The 25296-nt window shown below is 35.3% G+C and overlaps 1 long non-coding RNA gene across 2 annotated transcripts; it reads left to right on the top strand.

The window, feature by feature from the left end:
* The first annotated feature begins 1130 nt into the window (after positions 1–1130).
* LOC116754823 lies at positions 1131–24644 on the top strand. 2 transcript variants are annotated; one of them, XR_004350161.1, is made up of 4 exons: positions 1131–1376; positions 3763–3865; positions 23901–23958; positions 24504–24644. It is a non-coding gene; the product is annotated as an uncharacterized LOC116754823 (long non-coding RNA). The 2 variants fall into 2 exon arrangements; XR_004350162.1 differs by having other exon boundaries at positions 23860–23958.
* Positions 24645–25296: the final 652 nt, after the last annotated feature.

The raw sequence follows: 25296 nt of genomic DNA, 5'->3' as shown, positions 1-25296 counted from the left end.
TAATTATTGATATGTATGTTCCTATTACTATTTTCTTGTTTTGGGTTTGTTTTTGTAGGCCCTTTTCTTCTCTTGTGTTTCCCACTTAGAGAGTTCCTTTAATATTTGTTATAGAGCTGCTGAATTCCCTTAGCTTTTGCTTGTCTGTAAAGCTTTTGATTTGCCGGGTAGAGTAATCTTGGTTGTAGGTTCTTCCCTTTCATCACTTTAAATATATCATGCCACTCGTTTCTGGCTTGTAGAGTTTCTGCTGAGAAATCAGCTGTTAACCTTATGGGAGTTCCCTTGTATGTTATTTGTAATTTTTCCCTTGCTGCTTTTAATAATTTTTCTTTGTCTTTAATTTTTGTCAGTTTGATTACTATGTGTCTTGGCATGTTTCTCCTTGGGTTTATCCTACCTGGGACTCTCTGCACTTCCTGTACTTGGGTGGCTATTTCCTTTCCCATGTTAGGGAAGTTTTCTACTATAACCTCTTCAAATATTTTCTCAGGTCCTTTATTTCTCTCTTCTCCTTCTGGGACTCCTATAATGCACATGTTGGTTTGTTTAACGTTGTCCTAGAGGTCCCTCATGTTGTTTTCATTCTTTTTTCTTTATTCTGTTCTGTGGCAGTAAATTCCACCATTCTGTCTTCCAGGTCACTTATCCATTCTTCTGCCCCAGTTATTCTGCTATTGATTCCTTCTAGTGTATATTTCATTTCAGTTATTATATTTTTATCTCTATTTGTTTGTTGTTTAATTCTTCTAGGTGTTTGTTCTTTAATTCTTCTGTCTTTGTTAAACATTTCTTGCAACTTCTTGATCTTTGCCTGCATTCCTTTTCTGAGGTCCTGGATCATCTTCACTATCAGTATTCTGAATTCTTGTTCTGGAAGGTTGCTTATCTCCACTTCATTTAATTGTTTTTCTGAGGTTTTATCTTGTTCCTTCATCTGGTACATAGCCCTCTGCCTTTTCATTTTGTCTGACTTTCTGTGAATGTGGTTTTCTTTCCAAAGGCTGAAGGATTGTTGTTCTTCTTGCTTCTGCTGTCTGCTCTCTGGTGGATGAGGCAATTTAAGAGGGTTGTGCAAGCTTCCTGATGGGAGGGGTTGGTGGTGGGTAGAGCTGGGTGTTGCCCTGGTGGGCAGAGCTCAGTAAAACATTAATCTGCTTGTCTGCTGATGGGTGGGGCTTAGTTTCCTCCCTGTTGGTTGTTTGGCCTGAAGCCACCAAGCACTGGAGGCTACAGCCTCTTTGGTGGGGATAATGGTGGACTCTGGAAGGGGTCATGACAAGGAGTACTTCCCAGAACTGCTACTGCCAGTGTCCTTGTCCCTATGGTGAGCCACAGCCACTCCGCCTCTGTCAGAGACCCTCCAACACTAGCAGGTGGGTCTGGTTCAGTCTCCTATGGGGTCACCGCTCCTCCCCCCTGGGTCCTGATGTGCACACTACTTTGTGTGTGTCCTCCAAGAGTGGAGTCTCTGTTTCCACCAGTCCTGTTGAAGTCCTGCAATCAAATCCCTCTAGTCTTCAAAGTCTGATTCTCTGGAAATTCCTCCTCTCATTGCTTTACCCCAAGGCTGAGAAGCCTAATGTGTGGCTCATAACCTTCACTCCAGTGGGTGGACTTTTGTGGTATAATTGTTCTCCAGTTTGTGCGTCATCCACCTAGCAGTTATGGGATTTGATTTTATTGTGATTTCACCCCTCCTACCATCTCATTGTGGCTTCTCCTTTTTCTTTGGATGTGGGGTGTCTTTTTTGTGAGTTCCTGGGTCTTCCTTTTGATGATTTTTCAGCTTTTAGTTGTGATTCTGGTGCTCTCACAAGCGGGAGTGACAAGCTGGCTTTTATAATTATAAGCAATAAGGTAAGTTTATTAATTTTCTATAAGGTTCAAATTGTTGAGTTTACCTCTACATTTGCTTTAAAGTATCCAAACATAGACATTTGATGAATGGTTTCTCATTTGCTAAATACACCACTATCCAGATTAATCCTTTCCTAACTATCGTTCACTCATGTTACAGACTTTATTCATTCATTTATCATACCTATATTGTGTCCTGTAATTTCCTAGCTAGCTCCTCAGTGGTTCCAGGAAGTTTTTTAACTCCCACCTAGTTTTCAGTCCTTCACCATAACACCTCCAACTTAACCACCTTTCACTTCTACTCTCACACCAACAGCTCCTATTTGGTGAACTACAAAAGCCCATTCTTATTCCCACCTGTCTTTCCTCATTCATGTCCTGACTAATCTAACTGTAATCTCTTTTGAGCCACAGCACTTGGAGTGTGTAATTAAGTTTTGTTACCACATAATACATTTTAGTTGTTTATCAGATAGGTTAATTATCTTTTCAAAACTGCAATATAAATTTTGCATATCTTCTACGGGAAGGTAGCATCATTTGTTCCAAATGTTTCTTTCTTTCCTAGTTAGGTAAGCACACATATCACATCAAATTCTTTATATACCTTTAATCCACGTTTTCTATTATCACACTCCCTGATTAGTAAAGACCCTCTTCATGTCACAAAGATTATTATAGAAGCCTCCCACCTGATAGTCCAGTTGACTCTTCTACACTGCCAACAAATTCTTATTATAAATTCAAACCTTACCACTCTATTTTCTTCATACCATACTCTGAAGACCTCCAGTGCAGAAGAAAGACCAATCTCATAAACACCAGATCTTTCAACATTGGCTTGTGTTTTGCTCTTCTGTTTCTTTGTTTTCTGTTTTTCTCCAAAGGTGTATTGAGCTTTTTACTATCTTCAGAAAACATCTGTCCCTTTCATGGTTTTGTGTGTTTGTTCATATCGACTCTTTGGAAAATCATAGAAAATGAAAGGAAAAAACAGTGATAAAATAACTTTTTGATACTCTATTGCTTAAATAGATAGCTACACTGTTAAAGTTTTATTTCTTGCTCTCCTTCAGGATAAGGCAATGTTATAGCTTTCAGTCTTCCTGAAGTCCCTTATTTATGCAGTGAATACACCCAGCAATAACCTATTTCTCATTTTGTTAAAGTACTTTGTCTATATCTCAAGTTCCTAAAATTTTGGTCTCATAACTTCTTTACAATTTTGAAAATTCCTAAGCTTGCCAATTAAGTTGGTTTTATGTGGGTTATATGGATTGAAATTTATTGTATTATAAATACAACTATTTTAAAGTAATTATGCATTAATTCATGTAAAATAATAATAGAGCAATTGCATGCTACCATAAAACAACTTTTGTGAAAATTAACTAGATTTTTTTTTAAAAAAATGGGAAAGAGTGGCATTAAATTATCTTTTACAAATTTCATTAGCATCTTGCTTAATAGAAGGCATCCATGTCCTCATATCTGCTTCTGCATACAATTGTTTGCAATATGTTGTTTTGGTTGGCATATGTGAAAAAAATCCAGCCTCATACAAGTAGATAATTGATGTGTGTAAAATTTCTATGTAAATTTTTGTTTCTTTTGATATATTGATGCTCAAAGTGGTGAATAGCCAATATGTCTTGATTACCAATACCCAAGTGGATCTGTTCTCTTACCCAAAAATTGATGCTGGTGTATTATGATCATTTTGTCTTATTTGGAATCAAAATTTCATGTGAAAATATAGTGGGAGGGAGATACTTCTCAGAATTATCAACTCTGTATTACTGAGGAAATTATATGTGCAATCTTTCTTCTCCATTCTCTCCTCATTACTCCACCCTAAGGTTTTCATTACTCTTTTGATTTCCTGTGTTTGTGATACAGTTGGCCAGTGAATGCTTCCCCAAGGGCTGTCTTCTCACCCAGATGAAATTTTTACAGCTTTTGAGAACACCAGCTTTACCTTCTAAAATATCTACATGGCTTGGTAAGGAATGTTCTTACTTTAACACCTCTCTTCTTTCATTGAGAGTCTCGTACAGTATACCCCCATTTTTGTTTTTAACAAATGAAATGATGTCATATTTCTTAATTAAATTGGGCAAAAAGAGATTGAAAATCATAATGTTATATTATTATTAACTAAATTGGTTAAATTTAAAAAATTTGTAAGGAGGTAATATTTCATACTTCTGTATCCCTTATATCTTATGGTAATAAAACATATAACATATACATTCAGTAAATACTTGTTGGTTGATTAATATTTGTGTTAGATTGGTTACAATGGTGGCCCAGTTAATGACCTCTTGTATACAAACAACATGATTTTGCAGCTTCTTCCTTCAACAAGTGAAATTTATTTTCTCACTTCTGAAATCTGTGCTGGACTTGTGAGTTTTTTGAAAAATGGAATAAAAGACATGCTAAACAAATTCTGATCTTTGTCTTTAAGATCCTTGAAAGCAAATTATCTTCCTTTTCCCCCTTCTCCTCCCTCTTTTTCTTCTCTTTCTCTCTCCCTCTCTCTGTCTCTCTCTTTCCCCCTTCCACCTCCACCGGGAGTAAAAGCATGGAGTAGCCTGCTGGAGTATGAGAGACAACATGTGAGAGTGTTCCATTCTATAGGTAGCTTACACCGAGAAGCAGATTGCAAATTCACAATTTTCAGCAGGCACATAAGAAATACCACTGAGACCAGAAGAATGACTCAAATGAGATCAGGCTAAATTATTGATCAACAAAATCATGAACAAGATAAATGGTTATTACTTAAACAACTACATTTGGGAAAGTTTGCTACTAAGCAATAGATAACTGATACAACATTGTACAGGATTATATATATATATATATATTTGTTTCTTTTTTATGTAATACTGTCTGGGAATTATATATTTTTGGCCTGAGATCTGAGGTGAAATTGATTACATGATGAAAATAAACTTTTCAGACTTAAGATTTATAAAATTCTCATTTCTTAGTGAATTTCATGTTCAATTTTAATCTCTTCCTCAGTCAAGATTATCCATGATTCCATGACTATGGATGGATAATCCAAGAAAGCAATAATACTCTTGTCTTAGAGAAATTGCTTTTATAAATAACTGTTAGATGCTAAACTTTTCTTTTTCAATTCAGCACTGCCCCAATATAATCTATTTAAAATATTTCTAGTACTATTCTAACTCTGGCCTCATAGTATATTTCCTGTAGATAATAAAGCTAAGAAATAGTGATCCCTGGTGATGAATCTCATAATTCCTTAAAACAATAGTGATAAAATGAGTGGTGCAAGATTAATTTCCACTTCCTATTCCCCCTTTAATTTCTATTACAATAAAAATGGAGCAATCCTTGGGCTTCCCAGGTGGCGCAGTGGTTGAGAGTCTGCCTGCTGATGCAGGGGACACGGGTTCGTGCCCTGGTCCGGGAAGATCCCACATGCCGCAGAACAGCTGGGCCCGTGAGCCATGGCCGCTGAGCCTGTGCGTCCGGAGCCTGTGTTCCACAACAGGAGAGGCCACAACAGTGAGAGGCCCGTGTACCACAAAAAAAAAAAAAAAAAAAGAGCAATCCTTAATTCACTCAACAGTGTATTTACTCTGAACGAGGTATGGGCTAGGATCATAACACCGTATACAATGGAGAATAAAATAAAAATGGACTCCACTATTATGAAGCTTATAGTAAAGCAGAGGAAGACAGAAATCATTCAAATAACTACACAAATTATATATCACAGTAAGAGCTATAAAGGAAAATAATAGGATCTATAAAACAAAATTGCAGAGGAGGTGGCCTATAATTTAGATTGGGGATCCATTAAAGTGTCCTGTTAAAAGTGACATTCATCAGAGAGTTAAAGGTTGAGTAAGAAGCAAAAATATTGCAAGTATGGGGAAGATAATGCCAGAAAGAAGGACTAACACATGGAAATGCCTTAACATGGGAAACACATTGCTATATGAAAGAAACAAAGTATCGATGTGTTTGAGTTAGATTGAGCAAGGGATAGAGATGATCTATTAGTTGGAAAGGAAGGTAGGCAGTTGACCTTGTGTGGCTAGGTACACCTTGATGAGAATTATACTTTATATCCTAAGTGCACAGTGGGTCAGTGAAAGGATATAAGGAAGTTGAATGTATAATTCAATACATACTTTCTCTTTCTTTTTTCTTAGTTAAGCATTTTACAGACATAAAGTGCATAAATCATAAATATATATCTGTATTAGTCCATATTCTTCAGAGAAACAGAAATAGTAGGAGATAGATAGATAGATGATAGATAGATAGATAGGTAGGTAGATGATAGATAGATGATATATTTATCACAAAGAATTGGCTGACATGATTATGGAGGCTGAGAAGTCTCATGATCTAATGTCTGCAAACTGGAGATCTAGGAAAACCAGTAGTATAATCAGTCTAAGTCTGAAGGCCTGAGAACCAGGGGAGCCTATAAGGTGTAAACCCCAGTTCACCAATCAAAAGGATGGAGAGTGTGAGATGAGCCCAAGGAGGTATGCAGGAAGCAAAACAGGATAAATTCCTCCTTCCTCTACCCATTGTTTTATTCAGACTCTCAAGGGGTTGGATGATGCCCACTGACATTATTGAGTCCACTGATACAAGTGCTAATCTTATACGGAAACACCCTCGCAGATACACCCAGAATCTGCACCCCCCCAACCTCCATAGCCATGATACATAAAATTAACCGTCACAGTATTCAAAGAATAATAACAAGTAAATACACCTTTGTAACCTGTGTCTGTTGTCAGAGACCACTCTCAGTAACTTCTCCCTGTCTTTATCCCATCCTTTTCCTGGAATCTATCATCCTCTTGACACCCAACATTTTAGATTAGTTTAACCTCTTGAAAACTTTATATAAATGGAATCACATAACATTCTGTGTCTGGCCAGTTTTGTTCTGTTATGTTTCTACCTGCAGCAGCAGTACTATACTCCACCTATTTTCTGTATAATATTCTGTATTCTAACTATAGCACTATTTATTTATTTATGCTATTATTGATGGGCATTTAGGCTACATCTGGTTGCTCTGTAAAGCTAATGTAACCATGAATATTTTTGTACATTTTTGTTGTACCTATGCACACATTTTTGTTGAATATATACAGAGAAGAAAAATTGTTAGACCAAAGGGTATATGTACATTCAAATTTAGTAATAATAATAAAAAGTTTCCAAGGCCTATGGTGCTCAATTGCACTTCCACTAGTGGAATAAAGTAAAAGAGAAATACATTTACTATAGGGAAAAAATAACAAAGAAACTTGTCTGTTGGGATTTTGGCATTGGATGGAAAGAAAAAGAAATCCCTCCTGAGAATTCATACTCACAAACTGGTCCTCATCTGGATTTGCAGCTAGTGAGCTGAAACTTTCAAGCTGAGAATTTATTTTTAAGTGATCCTGTATAAGTATCTTCAGGCACCAGGCAGAAGCAAATGCAAGTACTCTCCAGAGAAATGCTTCTTTCAGTCAAGCCTTACAGGAATCTCATAGATAATGTTCCAGAAGAAATAAAATCACAATTAAAAAAAAATATATATATATATATATATATATCACACAACCAATAATAAAAGAAATAATCATGAGCAAGAACTTACAGAAGAGACAGAAATGTCAGATTGCCAAAAAGTACAGATATAGGGGTTATAAGCCAAAATAAAAGTTAATTAATTATATATAGTTTTAGATAAATAAATAAAATAATTAAAGTATGAACACTTAAGAGACAATGCAAATATCTAAGGAGTCAAGAAAAAGGATCAGTTAACATGTAAATGGAATTATATAAATTTTGCAGATAGAATCACGGAAGGAAAAAAAGAAGTTAAATATGTTAAAGAGAAGATAAGCAATGTGAATGACTGAGAAGATATAACATGTTTAGATGCATAAGAAAGAGAAGTGACAATATTCAAAAAGATAACAGCTGATAATTTTCCTATACTTAAAGGGAATAATCCTCAGATTTAGGAAATATAATCAATTCTTAAGAGCATTAAGTGAAAATAAACCTGAACTTCGACATGTCATTGTCAATCTGCTCAAAATAAAAGCTAAAATAATTTTGAAAATTATATTGAGAGTAAAGATAAATAGCCTACAGAGGCACCATGATGAGACTGAGACTGACTTTCCAATAGCTAAAATGGTACTTAGAGGACAACATCATTTTGTGCGTTGTGCTAAGAGAGAATAACTGTGAGCCTGAAACTCTATACCCAGTGGCCATGGCAGATTATATAGTAGTTACATGGGCTACCTTGGGGGGCTGAGGATGGGGGGAAAGTTAATGTGGGGGGAGGAAGAGGAAGAAGATAAGGAGTAACCAAGTGAAAACAGGGGGGAGGCATATATCTGATCACATGATACACTGAGGGAGTATTATGTATTATCTGAGTATATATGTATAAAGAAATTAAACATATATTTTACAAAAGAAGAAAAAAGAATGAAGACAAATAAAGACATGTTTATATGTGGGTACATATAAACAAACATTTCTTGAACAAAGCAATAGTATTCTCACATTTGAGAGGTGTATTAGTTTCCTTGAGCTGCTGTAATAAAGTACCACAAACCGGGTTGCTGTATACAACAGAAATTTCTTCTTTAGCACTTTGAGAGGTAGGAAGTTGAGAGCTCTCTCTGAAGGCTCTAGAAGATAATCTGTTCCATGCCTTTCTCTTAGCTTCTGGTGTTGCTGGCAAATCTTGGCATTCCTTGTCTTATAGACACATCACTCTAGTCACTGCTCCATTGCCCCATGGCATTCTCATTGTGTGTCTCTGTATCTCTTCTCTTCTTGTAAAGATACCAGTCATATTTGATTTAGGTCCCACCTTACTGCAGTATGACCTCACTGTAACTTGATTACATCAGCAAAGACCCGATTTCCAAATGAAGTCGCAGTCTCAGGTACAGAGGTTTAGAATTTAAACATATCTTTTGGGGGACACAATCAATCCACACAATGGATTAAAATAAGATACTAAAATCTAAACAAGAATTGAAAAGAAGAGAAAGAAAACTGAATTACATTAAAGAATTAAATGTTCTTCAGTCCCTGTAATATTCTGGAGGAGAATAAAGTTATTAACTTTAGACTCTATTATTTGAACACGCATGATGAAAATATTATTTGTATATAATCAATATTTAATAAAAGATTAAAGTGAACTTATGGACATGTTTATGTTCCTATAGGAATAGAAGAGTTCTTAGAAGAGATCCTAAAACATAAGCAAATAAAGGGAAAAAACTAAATTTTAGAAAATTTCCATATGCTAACAAAGGAGTTAAATGTATATGTTTTGTGACTTCTTTGTTACACAGAACTGCTCTACAAAATGACATTTGCATCAGTGGAACTTTATATTATTCAAGTTAACAAAAAAGTAAATATTTTCTTCATGATCTTTCTACCTGAACTTCACAATTTCTGCTTCACTTACCTGGCTTTATGCAGGCAAATATTAGATCCATCTAAATTCCAATAATAACTTTCTCTCTAGTTGGAGACAGTTGGAGCAAGCTTATTTGCTATTTTTACCTGCTAATTACCTATTTGCAAGAGAATTTTAAAATGCTACCTAATCTATGCCCCTACTTCCTTATGTTATATGCAATTCCCTGTTACTTTGTTTAAATAGGTTATGCCTTTAACAGTAATTGTCTGGAAGTGAGACTTGCCCCATGTCAGGTCACTGTTGCCTGTACCAGTTATTCTAATTTTAGGACATCACAGGCCATATGTGAGAGGGAACAAGATTCTATAAAGTTTGGGCACTGCATTTCACATTTACCAATTATCAAGGGACCTGAATGGAAAATGCAATTTTGTGAAAATTCTTCCTAGGAGAACTCTTTGCTGCAAAGGATTGATAGGTTCTTACGTGTACAAATTAATTACTTTTTTCACATATTATTTGTGGTTGGTCTCATTCTTCTTGTCAGAAATGACAATATCTGTTCTAATGTAGGTCAGGAAGGAGAACAGGCTGGGAAAGTCTAGGTCTTTCTCTGTTAGCAATTAGAAGCTGCTTGATGCTTTCAGTGCCTGTGGATAAATAAAATACTGTAACTGCAGAGCCATTTTTAGAATTGCACACCCACTGAGACATTTTGACCTTCAGCAATAAACTACTAGGCAGTACTTGAACTGTTCATATCAGTTAATTAGAAAATGAATATGTAGCTGAATAGATTAATTCAACAACTTACCTAAGCACAGCAACAGCAACTTCACACCTCTACTATCTTCTGTTTCTCCCTTTTCTCTTTTTCTTTTAAGAATAACCACTCATATGTGAATTTTCCATTATAAAGAAGCCAGTGAAAACAAGTTGTCATTTTTCCCATTAACTGATATCAACAAAATATTTTATCCATGTTTCTTGAGCACAGAGGCTGTAACAGACTCATCTATGAAGCTCACAAATGGCCAGAACCTTAACTCATGTGTTCTGGCTTCTTCTCTCCCTCACAAAGAAACATGGCCAGCCCACCAAAGAGTAACTCGGATATTCATTCATTTACGTACTCCACAAACATTTTCCTGAATGCCTAGTGAAACAAGCATCATGGTATAAATGAAATAGAAAGCAAGGTCACACTGGCTTGGAAAACTTGCTTTTTGATGGAGCAACCATGAAATATATAAAAATGATCATCAAACATGTGAAATAATGTCAGATTTTGATATGTTCTATCAATGAAATAACACATGTTTACATGAAAGGATCTAGGTGGGTCTACTTTAGATAAAGTGATCAGGAAAGACCTCCATAGGGGAGAGTGTTTGCTTTATGAATATTGTAGAGTCACTCAAGTCAAAGAAGAGGAAAGAAAAATCAAGGTTACGAGAATAGGAAATGAATCCCCTGCCTCCATGTCCTATTCCGCTGTTGAAACTGGTAAAATGTGCTGATTACAGTTTATTAAGAAAAACACAGGGTTCCGTAAGGTTAGAAGACAGGCTGGAGATAGATGAGCAAAACACTATGAAAAGGATTTTGGATTTTATTCTACATACTGCAGAAAACAACTTTAAGCAGGGGAATCATATGCATTGCCTTGCATTTTGAAAATAAGTTATAGGCTGCTATGTGAAGAATGAATTTGTTCTGGACAAGAGGTAAGTGGGAAATCAATTAATTGGTGAAAAGTGTTCTCTTTCATTAGGATAGTGTTAATTGAGATGGAGAGGAGGGGATACCCTAGGATTTTTCTTGTAAAAGATTAATAAACAGAAACCTCGATTAAATAGGTTTGAGACACTGGACGGGGATCTATCATGTCCTATGAAGAGAGCAAAACCCAACAGGAAGGAGAAATAATTCTCTTCTTTCCTGGCAAGGACTCAGCCAATGAAAAGCCACGAACTCTGTCTACAATAGCCCTCTCAACTTCCTTTTCCTCTGTATAAAATGTTCTCCTTCCCTTGCCGTGTGGGGCTTGCCTGAGGCTCACCATGGTTACAGACCTGGGATTGAAATTCTCTTCTGATCCTGAATAAACTCTTCTTTGCTGGAGAAATATCTGGCAGTCCATTTGTCTTGGGTCAACAATCTTCAGCAATTGGTTAAATGATGATGCCATTTCCTAAGATGAAAATCCTGGGCAAGAACTATATTGAAGGGAAAATCATGACTTCTGTTTTAAAAATGTAAAGTTTGAAATAATTAAGCTATATCCAAGTAGATTTGTCAAGCAAGCTGTTGTAAATGTAGCTCAAAAGAGATATCTAGTTTAAAAACTGTGTATTTTAGAGTTATTGGCACATAGGTGGTGTTTAAAATCATGGAGATTGATGGAGTCTTTTAAGGAGAGGAACTTCAGGATTTCAGTGTCAGGTCAAAACATGATCTTAGGAATGGAGCCTGTGAAGGAGTAGTCAGTGAGGGAGGAGAGGCCCTCGAAGAGTGTTCTATGATAAGGTAGAAGATGCGTTTCAAGAAAAAAATGAGCAATCAGTAGTCTTGGACATCACTCACAGATCAAGTGAAACGAGGAACTAGAATTATCTAGTAGATTTGCTTCATGGAGGCAGTTGCTAGTGTTAACCAAAGTAGAGTTATGCAATGACTTGGTAGGTTCTGCTTCCCTGGGAGAGATTCACTCAGCACAGCCTAGACTCACTTAACTCACAAAAGAGGAAAATTTACATCAGTAACCCTTTAGGATGTCATGGGACCTCTCTTTCTTATGGCAAAAATTAGAACCAAAATACGTGTGTATTTATGTAATTATCCACTTAGTAGTGGAACTTCTTACGAGTAGAGGTGGTTCTTCCTGTTTTCACCATTCTTCCACACATACATTGTCAGATTCCAAGTGAAATAGTGTTTTCTTGATTGCATTTTTTCTAGAAATAATTCTACTCAAAGTAATAATGGAACAAGTTTCTGTCAATGTGTGGTTGTACTCCCAGACCACTTGGCATATATTATCACTGGCAATATAAATCAGACAAAATATTTTTATAAAACAAGCCTTCTCTGTTAAGATAAATGGGTAGATACTACAAACATCTTGAGGATTTTTCAGTCAGTTATTATATATGAAAGTAGTTTAATACTGAAGGCATACTATTTTATAGTTTCATGACCAGGTGTGATGGGTAATTATTTTAAATTCATGGATATTATTTACATGAACATATTCAATCTATTGGGTGTTTAATAAAGTTTCTTACCACTTCTCCTTACTGAAAGTCCTAATCACTTTTTATTCTCCTAGAGTTTTCAGAAACTGTGGCCTTATTTTGAAAATGTCACAATGGCACTGCATTATGATTTGCATTCATGATTTTCAAAGTGGACCCTGAAGCGTCAAAGCACACTTTTCCCCTGGGGAAAGGTTATCAGAATCTCAGAGTGTTGGGAGATGTGTGAGTTTCAAAGAGTAGTTTTTAAATAATCAATGTTTTCATTTAAAAAAAAAAATTAGAAACATCTCAAAAAATAAATATAAAGGGGGCATTATTTTGTCATATTTTTCAAAATGGATCCTGTTTAAAAGCTAAACAACTGTTTTGTCTTATACAACTATTTTTAGAGTAAAACTGCATTTTATGCAAATTGGAAAAAAACATCCAATCAGAACAGAGGAATGTAAAGAGTAATATACAGTTCTGTCTTTTACCTCCTATATAATAATTTGTTTTCCATTCTTCAAGTTTTTATAGTAATTAATAAGTTCATATACATATAGCGTAATTTATGAACTTTAATCAGGAACTACTACGAAACAAAGGAAGCATTTAGTTCAGTTACTCTACTAATTTTCTTTGTCTCTGTTTGACAACAGTTTAACCCTTTAATATGGAAAATCCCTAATACACCACAGAGTTGAGAGAATAGTATATATAATAGTGTATATAATAATCATAAATATATAATTTCCATCACCTAGATTCAAGAATTACCAGCCTATGGCCAGTTTTGTTGTTTTTATTCCCCCAACCAATTCTTACCCACCTCAGATTATTTTAGGATGAATTTCAGACATTGTGTTAGCTTCTCCCTAAATATTTTAGTACACCAATCTAAAAGATAAGAATTATTTTGCTTTGTACATAATCGAAGTGTTATTATCACATTAAAATTATAATTCATACATATCATTAATTATACATGAGCTTATTTATTTCACAAATTATTGTATTTAACAGTTTGAATAGTTAAATCAGGATTCATGTAAAATCTATATACTAGAAGTTGATGTGTCTTAAGTACTTTTTAACCTATGTGTCCTCTAACTTTTCTTTATATATTTCTCTTACTCTTTTATTGAATATTTATCAAAATTTTAATATGTACTCTATTTTTATATCTGTTATTTGATATCATCTTTTAATTAAATTTTGTTTTCTGATGCTTCAACTTTAGACGGTACATTCTGACTTCAAATTATATAGAAAGAGTAAAGTAGTGCACTTTCACTTTTTTTTCACCTCTGTCACTCTTGGGATTCTTTGAGACTTTTGGATCTGTGGTTTGTGGTATTTCCTTCATTTTTGGAAAATTTTCATCCACGATCTCATTAAATCATTATCTGTATTGCTCTCTTCTTCTTCTCCTCAGAGACCTCAATTGCACAAATGTTAAACCCTTTAATGTTTCCTCAAACTCTTGGATTTTTCGTGTTTATTTGTTTGCTTTTTATTTTCCCTCTTTATGTCTCAGTTTGTATGTTTTCTATTGAATTATCTTCATATTTACTGATTCTTTCTTCAATTGTGGCTGGACTAGTGAAGAGCCCAACAGGGCATTCTTCATCTCTGATGCTGCATTTTTTATTTGTGGCAGTTCAGTTTGACACTTTCTTTTATAGGAGAAAGAGATGACCATCTTACAACCATATAATAAGAAATCAACTAAACTTGTAAATTCTTAAAGTGTGGATATAGTATGTAAGTTTGGAATAGCTGTGGGGCTTAGAAAGACAAGAGTCATTTGCATTCACCACAATCCCTTTTCCATGGGCCTTGATGAGGTGCTTACAACTGGGGGAAAAATAGGAGCATGGAGGAAGTCTCCATCAATTGCACAAGAATAGACAAAGAAGTCCTTGGTGGCTGGGAACAGGCATGAAACCCCACCTACTTCACAATACCATTTTTTCCTGTTAAGCAAATGCCTTAATAATCTACCATCCTTGGGATTTTACTTGAAATTGCATTCTGGCTAATCTTCCCCCTGGTCCTGTTTTTGTTTTCCTTACTCCTTTTGCAGTCTCTCATGGTAAGATTAATAATCAATTCTGGATGGATTCTAATTTCATAGTCTCTCCTGGAAAACCCAAGGAAGACAATTCTCTTTACTATAGAAAGGTAAATAAAATTAGTATGATAAATGCTGTAATCCAACTTATACATAACAGGCATTAGGACCACACAGCAGAAAGTGAGAAATTATTTGGGACTGGGGTGCTGAAGAGACTTGAAAGATAAACAATAGTTAACCATGCTGAGATTGGGTGGTTGAGGGAGGAAGGTTTTCTACATAGTTGTAAGTCAACATTTTTACTCAAAGTGAATTTCTATATCATGCTATGTAAGCCTATACTTCTTCTCAAATTTTTTTTTTTTTAGGGGGGTGTAGAGGTAGCAAAAGAAAGAAGACATGAATTATGGAACATAGTCTCAGTGAGCAAACCATGTGTGCATGATGTTGTGTAAGACTGCCTTTGTTTGTAATTAAAAGTTCATATTGTATATTAGTACATTCATTGACTACCTACACTTGACAACCAGCTACTGAACAACATAAGGAGACTTCTATGCTAAAAAGACAGTTAAATTGTGAGAAAAAACTGATAGTGGAACATAAATAGTTTTAATTTACATAAAGATAAATATTAATAGATAAAAAGTTATTAAAGAGATTGAAGGTGACTTGAATTCTCTGAAATCAAATGTGATATATTTTGATGAAGGACTCAAGTGCACCTGAAATGAATGTTCTGCTCTTAGGTGGAAGGTTCTACAAATGTCAATGATTTCAAGTTGTCAATGTGTATTAAAAGCACACTAGATTGAGAGTGCTTGGCTTCAAGCACAAATCTGACATTTACTAAGTCTACAGAGAAGAACTTCTAGTTCTCAGTGTTTCATTTTCTCCTCTTTTTATTAAGAATTACATAATCTTCAGAGAGTTGTGAACATTGCTGCAACTTTAAAAACAGTTGACTATAAAGCATCACACAAATGAAACCTCTTTTTATGAATTCTTTGATTTAAGATAAACTGAGTCACTCTATAACCCTTACACACACCAAAATATAATAATTTTTATATTGACAGTCACATGTTCAATCTGGTGGGGTCTATCATATTGACAAATGCACCTGTCTCCATTTCCCTTTCCCTAAAATTGGGGTGAACTTGGCTTCAAAGGAACTTATTCTCTCCCCTTAGTGTTCTTGTTCTTTTTTGATTGACATATAATCCAATGACTTTGGAAATCACGTGATGAATCATAGGTGTACATGTCATGGAAAAGAAGTGGCAAGATATAATGGAAAAGACAGCAGGAAAGAAATAAGAAACACTAATTCAAATTGCAGATCTTTTACTATTTAACTTTCAATGTGAAGGAAAGCTAACAGTGTTGAACGTAATGAAAAACATTTTAGACTTTAATCCAAAACTATCCCATAAAACATGCCTATGGCAAGTTTCCTGTTGTATTTGAAATCTTGTTTTTTATGTACAAATTATTGAGTATTAATCATGAATTCATTAACTATGATAACATATATGACAGATATAATGCAGTACTTGGCAAATAAGTCAATTTTATTTTTTTAATACTTTTTCCTTCTCTTCCACCTTCTTTCCTTCCTTCCTTCTTTTCTCCTTCCTCCCTCCTTCCATCCGTAACTTACTTCCTTCTTTATTTATGCTGCTATTTATAAAATAATAATATTGGACTGTCTGAGCTCTAAAGTTTATTCTAGCTCAGTGATTCAATGATAAGCTAAGACTGCATATGAAACTCTCATCATCTCTGAGAATTTACACAATCATGTCATGGATGGTGCTCTATCCTCTGGAAATATAATTGCTTCTGCCCTGGATCAGAAGCAACTTAAATGAGTAAAATAATAACTGGAAAATTTGGCTCTTTTCCTGAGCCTAGAGCATATCAAAAAAAACAAGATGGGGCTTCCCTGGTGGCACAATGGTTGAGATCCGCCTGCCGATGCAGGGGACACAGGTTCGTGCCCCAGTCCTGGAAGATCCCACATGCCGCGGAGTGGCTGGGCCCGTGAGCCAGATTCCCAGATAAGAAACCTGATTCAAAGAGGTCAAAGAGAAATTAAAGAATTCTAATATTTGAACAAGAAAGTCCTTCTCTAGGATTTTCTGTTTCTCTTTGGTAAGTTTACAGGCAGGAAATAGGTAGTTAACAAATCAAACTGAAGAATATCATTATTCTCATTATTATTGCTACCATTATAATTGTCAAAATGTATGAAATACAAAGCAAAATTTCTTCCTGATTTTCTATGCAACTCTTGAGCCAGATTTTCTCAGTCTAAAATGTCTTATAAATATGTGGGTCAATTATCAGAAGTTACATGAACTCTTCTATAACATTAAGATAGTGTTTTTATTTTAACACTTTTAATATCAAATAATTATATGGCTAAACGGGGGGGGGGAATTAACCTCTTATATAAGTAATGCCTGTAATATCCTTTCTGGAAAATAAATTTTTTAGCTGAAATGCCTGAGTTTAAAGCCCAACTTAACCATTTCTTGCCCAGGTCACTTGCCAAATTATTTACCCTCCTATGCCCCATTTACATCTACTGCAAAGTGAAGAAAGGAACTGTATCACCTGATTTTGTAATAAGGAATAAAAATTAGACCATATATAAATAAAGCACTTAACACACAATTGCATCCATATTAAATGCTTGATAGAATATAATTTTATAATTGAATTATTGGCTTTTCATTTGAATGATCAGAAAAGGGAACCTAGAGAAGGTAGGTGACTTGTTCAAGGTCACATTGCATGCTAGTGGTCTTTTAACTGTGTAAGTCACATTTCAGGGTCCTTTACTGATAATTCACAGTGACATTGAATAGATCCTTACGATTAATAACAATATTGGGATAGCTTGAGGGTTTCTTGGGTATTTTTTCTCATCTTTTCCTTTGCAAATAATATGCAGGTCAACTATTTGTATTTAAATTGTCTCTACTGAGCAGCTAGTAGGACAATATCATGTTGAATATTTTCAGTTGAAGTGGTAGATTTTTTACTTCAATTAAAAAAGAGTGGTAGATTTTTGTGTCCATCCATATTCTATTTCTTTGTGTTTTATTTTCAATATGTATGACAAAGGTTAGTGAGACTAATTAGTGAGACTAATTAGTGAGACTGCCAGAGAATGGGTTAACATTCACTAGCAAATCGGAAAGTACAAACATTATATTTGAAACAGAAGAACTGCCTAAGTATTTTTCATAGTAAAGTTTAAGTAGCTCCTTATTTAAAAGTTACAGAAGTTGTTATAAGTTATAGAATTAAATTATGATTTTGCTTATGGAATACAGTATGAAGAAGCATACTATTTCTCAACATGTAGTCTATGAGTCATCAGCATGAAAATCTCCTTGGGTGCTTTGTAAAAATGTATAGACGTCTCCATATATATATATATACTGAGTCAGACTGTTTAAAATCAGTTTGAAATCTGGTACCACCACATTAGATTTACAGAATTTGGGCAAATTAATCGCATGTCTACTTAGTTTACTCATCTGTGAAAAAGAGACAATGTGAGTACCTACTTCATGGAGCTACTGTAGAATTAAATGAGCTAATGTATGAAATCAATTTGGCACCCCATAAGTGACAGAATGTGGGCCTTGGAAGAGCTTTTTAGGTGATTCCTCACACTGCAAACTGTTGAGTTAAATTGTGATGTCCCTAAAGACAGCATCTGATTCATGCCTCTTTCTATTTCAGTGTCTAGAAAAAGAAGTAAATTCAGAAGAGGTCTGTTAATAATACAGATTATTCAACATTTATTCTATTCTCTACCCTCTCACCCAATCCCTAGGACAATAATTTTTCTAGATTTCTGAAATTAACGTGGATCTCCCTCATTCAGTACAAATACTAAAGAATCTTTGATATCATTCTTCCTTCCTATATATAAGTATCTCACAATGTATTATATTTCATAGATAACTAATTTTGTAAGATGCTTCTCAAAAAATTGTTTCATAGTCACATATTTTGAAAAATGTTACACCCACTATAAAGTTGCAGAAATGTATAATTCATATTAAAGGATACAAGAAATCCTATATCAAAGAAACTTGATTTATTTTTTAATTCAGGATTTCTTAAACTTACTTGATTAAAGAAATTTTTCACTGCATAATACTTATAAAGATCCTTTAGCATAAGTAATCATCCTAGCACATTCTTTTGTTCATCTGATGTTTTCAAAATTATCCCTTTCCTCCGTCTTTTCCCTTTTGTGTGTTCAGAAGCTGACATTGGAATTAAGTGCATGGGCAGCCATATATGGCTTCAAACCCTGATCCTTCACTTAGTCACAAAGTTATCCTAGGCAAGTTAATTAAACTCTCTAGACCTCCATTTTCACATTTGTAAAATGGAACTAGTAACACCCACTTTTTGGAGCTTTTGTGAGAATTCTTTCTATGATGTCCATAAAGTACTTACCCCAGCCTACTGGCTGTGAGAATGACCTGCTAACTTCCTTTGTATTGATTTCCATTGTTGCCTAGAACTCTAATAATGTGAAATGTCCTTATTTTGTTTTCATAACAGTTTCAAATCATTCCTTTTCTTTAAGTCATTTCAAATATCCAATGCAGTGGACTGCATTTGACTGCCAGAATGAAGCAGGTCATTGCCCATGATCATTCAGAGAAAGAGCAATTAATAAAATATTAGAACAAAAACTCTCAGTCCAACATGGAGCCTTTTTCAATGTTATCCTTATACTTGTCACTACTTTCTCTTCTGAAATGGTTGCTGCCAATATCTGCTAAATTCTAAGACAAGTATAAGAGGGAAATGAAAGTCAAGCTCAGAAAGAACATGTGTTTTATATGCATCTTGCTCTTTTGAGGGGTAGTGTGGTGTGGATAGGCATTATCTTTCCATTATCACTTTCTCCTGCTGACTGCTGACTGCCTTAGGTGGCAAGGGGGACTGGTAATTGGATAACAGTATTCTAACCCTCTTGGTATTTTTTTTTTAATGTAATGAAAACAGCTTCTTCTTGAAGTCTCCATTTTGCACTAAAGGCAAAATGTCACCAGGAACAATAAGCAAAAACAGGGCCTTTAATAATGATTGGTCAGGGGCTTCCCTGGTGGCGCAGTGGTTGAGAGTCCACCTGCCGATGCAGGGGACGCAGGTTCGTGCCCCGGTCCGGGAAGATCCCACATGCCGCGGAGAGCCTGGGCCTGTGAGCCATGGCTGCTGAGCCTGCGCATCCGGAGCCTGTGCTCTGCAACGGGAGAGGCCACAATAGTGAGAGGCCTGCGTACCGCAAAAAAAAAAAGAAAAAAAAAAGATTGGTCAGGAGTCCTTCTGGAACCACTCACTGGTCATCTGGTTTGGAATGAGTGGTAGTAATTCCCAGCTTACACTTCAAAGGCAAAATCCCCCTTCATGACCTCCATTAGCACTCCTGGCCTGGATCACACATCTTGTACCCTTAATGTTTCAAGTGTGATTCATTCTGAAGGAATATATTCCATATAAGTATATGGAAAGGTTATAATCAGGGATAGTTTCACCAGACCTTTTCTAGGGCTTCAGGGTGTAGGAAAACCTTAGTGACTTAGGTGTCCCCCAAGATATGGTTCTCAGTTCTTCAATCTCAATTTTTTATTTCTTTCTGCATCGACTAGCACACTAACAATGAATCATGTCCTAGGGACAGAGTCAAATTAACCAAGGTCATCAGACTGATACAAAGGTCAGGTTTCCATTTCATTAATTAAGAATGACATAGATAAACTTTTAAAAGATCTGAAATAATCTTATTTAAATTGCTTCCCAGTTAGCAGAAGTACCTAGGAAACTAGATTATAACAGGAAATCTGAAAAGAGAAGGATAAGAACTTCCATGGGAAGAAAGACAGTTTTATCTTGCTTGCATTATACACTTGAAGTAAATTTAAATTACAGTTGACCCTCAAACAACAAGGGTTTGAACTGCACTAGTCCACTTATAGGTGGATATTTTTCAATAGTAAATACTATAGTACTACATGGTCCATGGTTGGTTGAATCTGTAGATAAAGAGGAACCGTGGATATGGAGGGCCAACTATGAGTTATATAGATATTAATCCCTTCATTGTTCAAGGGTCAACTTTATTTCATTTGCTCATATCTTATTGCAAGAGCAAGAACATACAAGGTCATAACCAAGTCATCAGTTTCTCTTTTGCCCCAAGAATATTGTTCACAGAATAGAAAATTTTAAGTTTTTGCTGATATGACCTAAATTTTTTCTTGACTGGGTATACCTTTTCAAATAACCATATTCATTTATCCAATACTTGGCAAACATTTAATAAGCTCCTACTATCTGTTAGACTCTTTACTAGGTGCTAGGAATATAGAGATAAATAAGAAATTGTACCTGGCCACAAGGAAGTTAAAGTCATAGCTAAGACAGAGTGTGGATTGGTTATAAGAAAGTTGAATTGAAATTAATTACAGGGCTTCCTTGGTGGCGCAGTGGTTGAGAGTCCGCCTGCCGAAGCAGGGGACAAGGGTTTGTGCCCCGGTCCGGGAAGATCCCACATGCCGCAGAGCGGCTGGGCCCGTGAGCCATGGCCGCTGAGCCTGCGCGTCCGGAGCCTGTGCTCCGCAACGAGAGAGGCCACAACAGTGAGAGGCCCGCATACGGCAAAAAAAAAAAAAATTAATTACAATACTATTTAATGAGTGTTATGGTAGGGATAAGCATGGGGTTCAATGTGACCAAAAAGGAGTAAGATAATTCAAACATGAGGAGTTGGGGAAGGTTTCTTGGAAAAGATAACATTTCGGCATGAGCATGCCTAGTAGTAATTAGAATTATTTGGTAACTATGGAAACTGCTGCTAAATAGCTTATCAACAAGAGAATGTATAACACTTAGGTAACCCATTAAATCAAAAAGACAAACTGAAAATTTGGGAAGGAAAACAATAAGGATAACTCCAGAAATCTTAAAAGCAGGAATTTATGGGATTTTCTCTCTTGTGATACTGGCAACATGACAAATCTGATGATATACCAGTTCATTTGTTTGTTTTTGCTTGTTTGTGTTTTTGTGGGTGTTACTCCATTAACAGTTTCAAAAGAACTGATTGGGGTCAGGTGTCTATACCTGGATAAATCAGTTACAGCCAAAAGAGCAGGATAATGGAGCTTAGAAGTGATTGGTGAAGACCTAAGTCAATATATTTGGTGCTTCTCAAGGAAAAAGCTTGGTATGAGTTGGTAGTCACCCAAAGAGATACCACTATGCTATATTACAGTCTTATTAACTCTCTTAATTCCCAATGCCCTCAGTATAAAGTTCAAGCAGTGTATTATAGCTGACAAAGGCCTTTACAAACTTACACGGCTTCTGCTAATCTTTCTGGCCTTATTGCATAAGACAACATCTTGAAATCTAAGCACCAACTATATTGAGTAATTCTTACCAGGCCCCATGAATGTGGCTATGTTCTTTCTTTCCTATAGGGCTTTGCCTTTGTTATCATCTTGAAACATGCTAAAAGGTTTGAGTTCCTCTTCTTGCCTGATTTCTATTATTTTTAGCTCCTAGCTATGTAATCATTTCTAGTAAGAAGACTTCATGACTCCTAAAGAAGGCTCATTTGAGTTACCACAGAAACTTGTACTTACTCCCATCATACTATAAGTCTATATTCTATCTCCCTGGGATAGAAGTCGTATCTGTCCTGTTTTATATTATATTCCAAGAGCCTACCAGAGTACTAGCACATAGTAGTTACTCAATAATTATATATTTAATTATTAAAATTAACACCAGCTTTAAATTCCAAATGTCTATTTATTTGTGTATATTTTTGATATTTTTCTACAAGTTATGTTTCTTTCACCATTGTGTTGCATCCTTACAGTGTAGTGCTTGAAGTACAGCTCAATAAGCATAGGTTGAATAAACACCAAATGAGAATAAACTTGCAATGTTAAAAAATGATGTGTTCTTGCATAAACGATAAACTCCATGGTTGCAGAAACCTGTCTGTCTTTACACCTCAACATTCTCAGGGCCTACAACAGTGCCTGGCACATAGTAGATGACTCATACTTCTTGTTGAATATATAGGTGAACCAGTTATTAATACCAACATAGTATTAATATCCATAAAACTATTCTTATTGTGGGAATTCCCTGGTGGTCCAGTGGTTAGGGCTTGACGTTTTCACTGCTGGGGCCCGGGTTCAATTCATAGTCAGGGGAAAAAAAAAAAAAACAACTATTTTTATTGTAAGAATTTTTTTAAAGATGATTTAAGTTCGGTGTCATTATAATGATCACCCAGTACAACTGTGCTGTAAAACAATGGGACAGAGGTGTATAGTTTCCAAATTGAAAAGATGGCAATTAAGCTGGCTTCATGTTCTGACACTTCTGTTTCTCTTATTTCAGTGATAACTTCATATGGACTAGAAATCATTAAGTGTTGTTTTATTACATATAATAAATATTGATGGATTTCCTACAAAATAGTCAATTTGCTTTTGTTTCTTATTAAAATAATAATCACAAATACTTGTCCTTCTACCTCTCTCAGCTAAATTCAGAAGAGGGAACTTTAAACAATGTAGATATGCTAAAACACTAAGATTTTTCTTTTGTTAGGTGGGACCCCCTTTTCCAATCCCACTCCCTTTTTTCTTCCCATTTATTATCAAAGAGGCAGAATATCTCACCTTCATGTAGGTGCAATTGGCCATTTCAGAAATGGGTGTATGTCATTTAAATTTTTGTGAGTGTCCACCTGGCAGGTTAGGCTTCTGTGTATATCAATCCCAAGATCACATCCTTGAAGTAAGAATGATAATTGGAGAACAAATTTGGCTTTGAGAGCAGTAATCTTAAGACAGCATTTCCCTTAATATTATTAGAGGAAAAAAAAATATGTGTGATTTCTCCAAGTGAAATGGAAAGAGCAAAAGGAAAAGAAAAATTGTTCAAAGTGGCAGGGTCTCTGCTTGTTCAAATTCTTAAAATACAGCTTAACGCACAATCTCATAAAACACTAAATGAGAGAAAAGAGGGGGAAAACGTCCTTTTTTTGTATTCCCTCAAGAAAACACAAAAAGACAGATGGCCCAAATGAGAGGGCCTCTGGTCAGATGAGATCTTAATAATCTTCTTTTGCTTTGACAAAGGAAAGCATGTAGTGAACTGTGTGATGACTTTGTTCTCCCAGGAGAAAGGACAACAGAGAAGAGAGAAAGATGCCTAAAAATGGTCACATCGTTGACAACGTGAGTTATGATGCTTCGTTTTGTTAAGTAGTGAAAGAACAATAAGAATCTTTCCTTTTATATCTTGCGCTATCCCTACTTATAAAATCCAAAGACAAAAGTTCAAAACAGTACAATTTTTTTTCTTTCTGTTGTATAATGAGGGAAGAACAAAGAAACTTGTTTTACTCTGTCTCTGGGAAATGAATAATGGTAAAAATAAGGAGAGAAAGCAGAAATAACCCAAACCAACAGAGCATTAAAATCTCACACAGAACTGTTTGTGGAGCTCCAATTTCATCCTTCATAAGCAACTAAAGACTGTCTTGGATTTCACTCTCATCCACAGTTTCATTTCCTATAAGTCAGTAATGCTTATGGAGTGAAATTCTGGACTGACTAGCATGATCCTTTTAAGCATATCTTCCTGGCTGGAAGATAAATCAATTTCCCCTTTCAAGACTCAACACCACTTCCTTGTAATATACTTAAGGAAAATCTTGGGTAGAACTGAATTTCAGAGAATCATGTATCCAATGTCTAACTCATTCTTTTAAATATTCCAGAAAAGAAGCAACAAAGGGATTGTCTACAGCATGAAGCATGATATAGTGAAAAAATTGTTTTATTTTGTTTGTTTTTCAAATTCTGATTGTGACACTTGGTTGTGTAGCCTTGCTCAGATTATTTAGCCTTACTGAACTGTAATTTCTTCAGATATAAAGTTTTTTAAAATCTGTACTTCAGATGTAGAAAACAAACACGGTTACAGGTGGTGGAGGGGAGGGGAGCGGGAGGTATAAACTGGGAGATTGGGATTGGCATATACACACTACTATATATAAAATAGATAACTAATAAGGACCTACTGTGTAGCACAGGGAACTCTATTCAATACTCTGTAATGATCTATATGGGAAAAGAATCTAAAATATGGTGGATATATGTATATGGATAACTAATTCACTTTGCTGTACAGCAGAAACTAACACAACATTGTAAATGTACTCCAATAAGAATTTAAAAAAAGAATGCTTTGCAGATTAAAAACCTTCCAAAAAATAAAATAAAATCTGTACTTCAGAAGGATGCTGTAAAGTTTAAATATCCAGAAAAATATAGAACACAACACATTTTAGGGTTTTTCCTTACTACATATTAAAACATTGAATATTTGTGACATATAAAAAGCTCTGAAATGAACTAGAGCCAATGGCACACTTACAGCCTTCTTAATTAACAGATTCCAGCAATATAGAGATTGGTCATCTCCAGCCTATAGACCAAATTCAGTCCTCACATGATTTTGTACACAAAATTAATTGGAAGGCAGGCATGCCCGTTTATTTCTATACTTTC

This window comes from Phocoena sinus, chromosome 5, assembly GCF_008692025.1.
Source record: "Phocoena sinus isolate mPhoSin1 chromosome 5, mPhoSin1.pri, whole genome shotgun sequence".
NCBI lineage: Eukaryota > Metazoa > Chordata > Mammalia > Artiodactyla > Phocoenidae > Phocoena > Phocoena sinus.
Note: the sequence above shows the minus strand (reverse complement) of the source record. Positions and strands in the feature narration are given on the sequence as shown.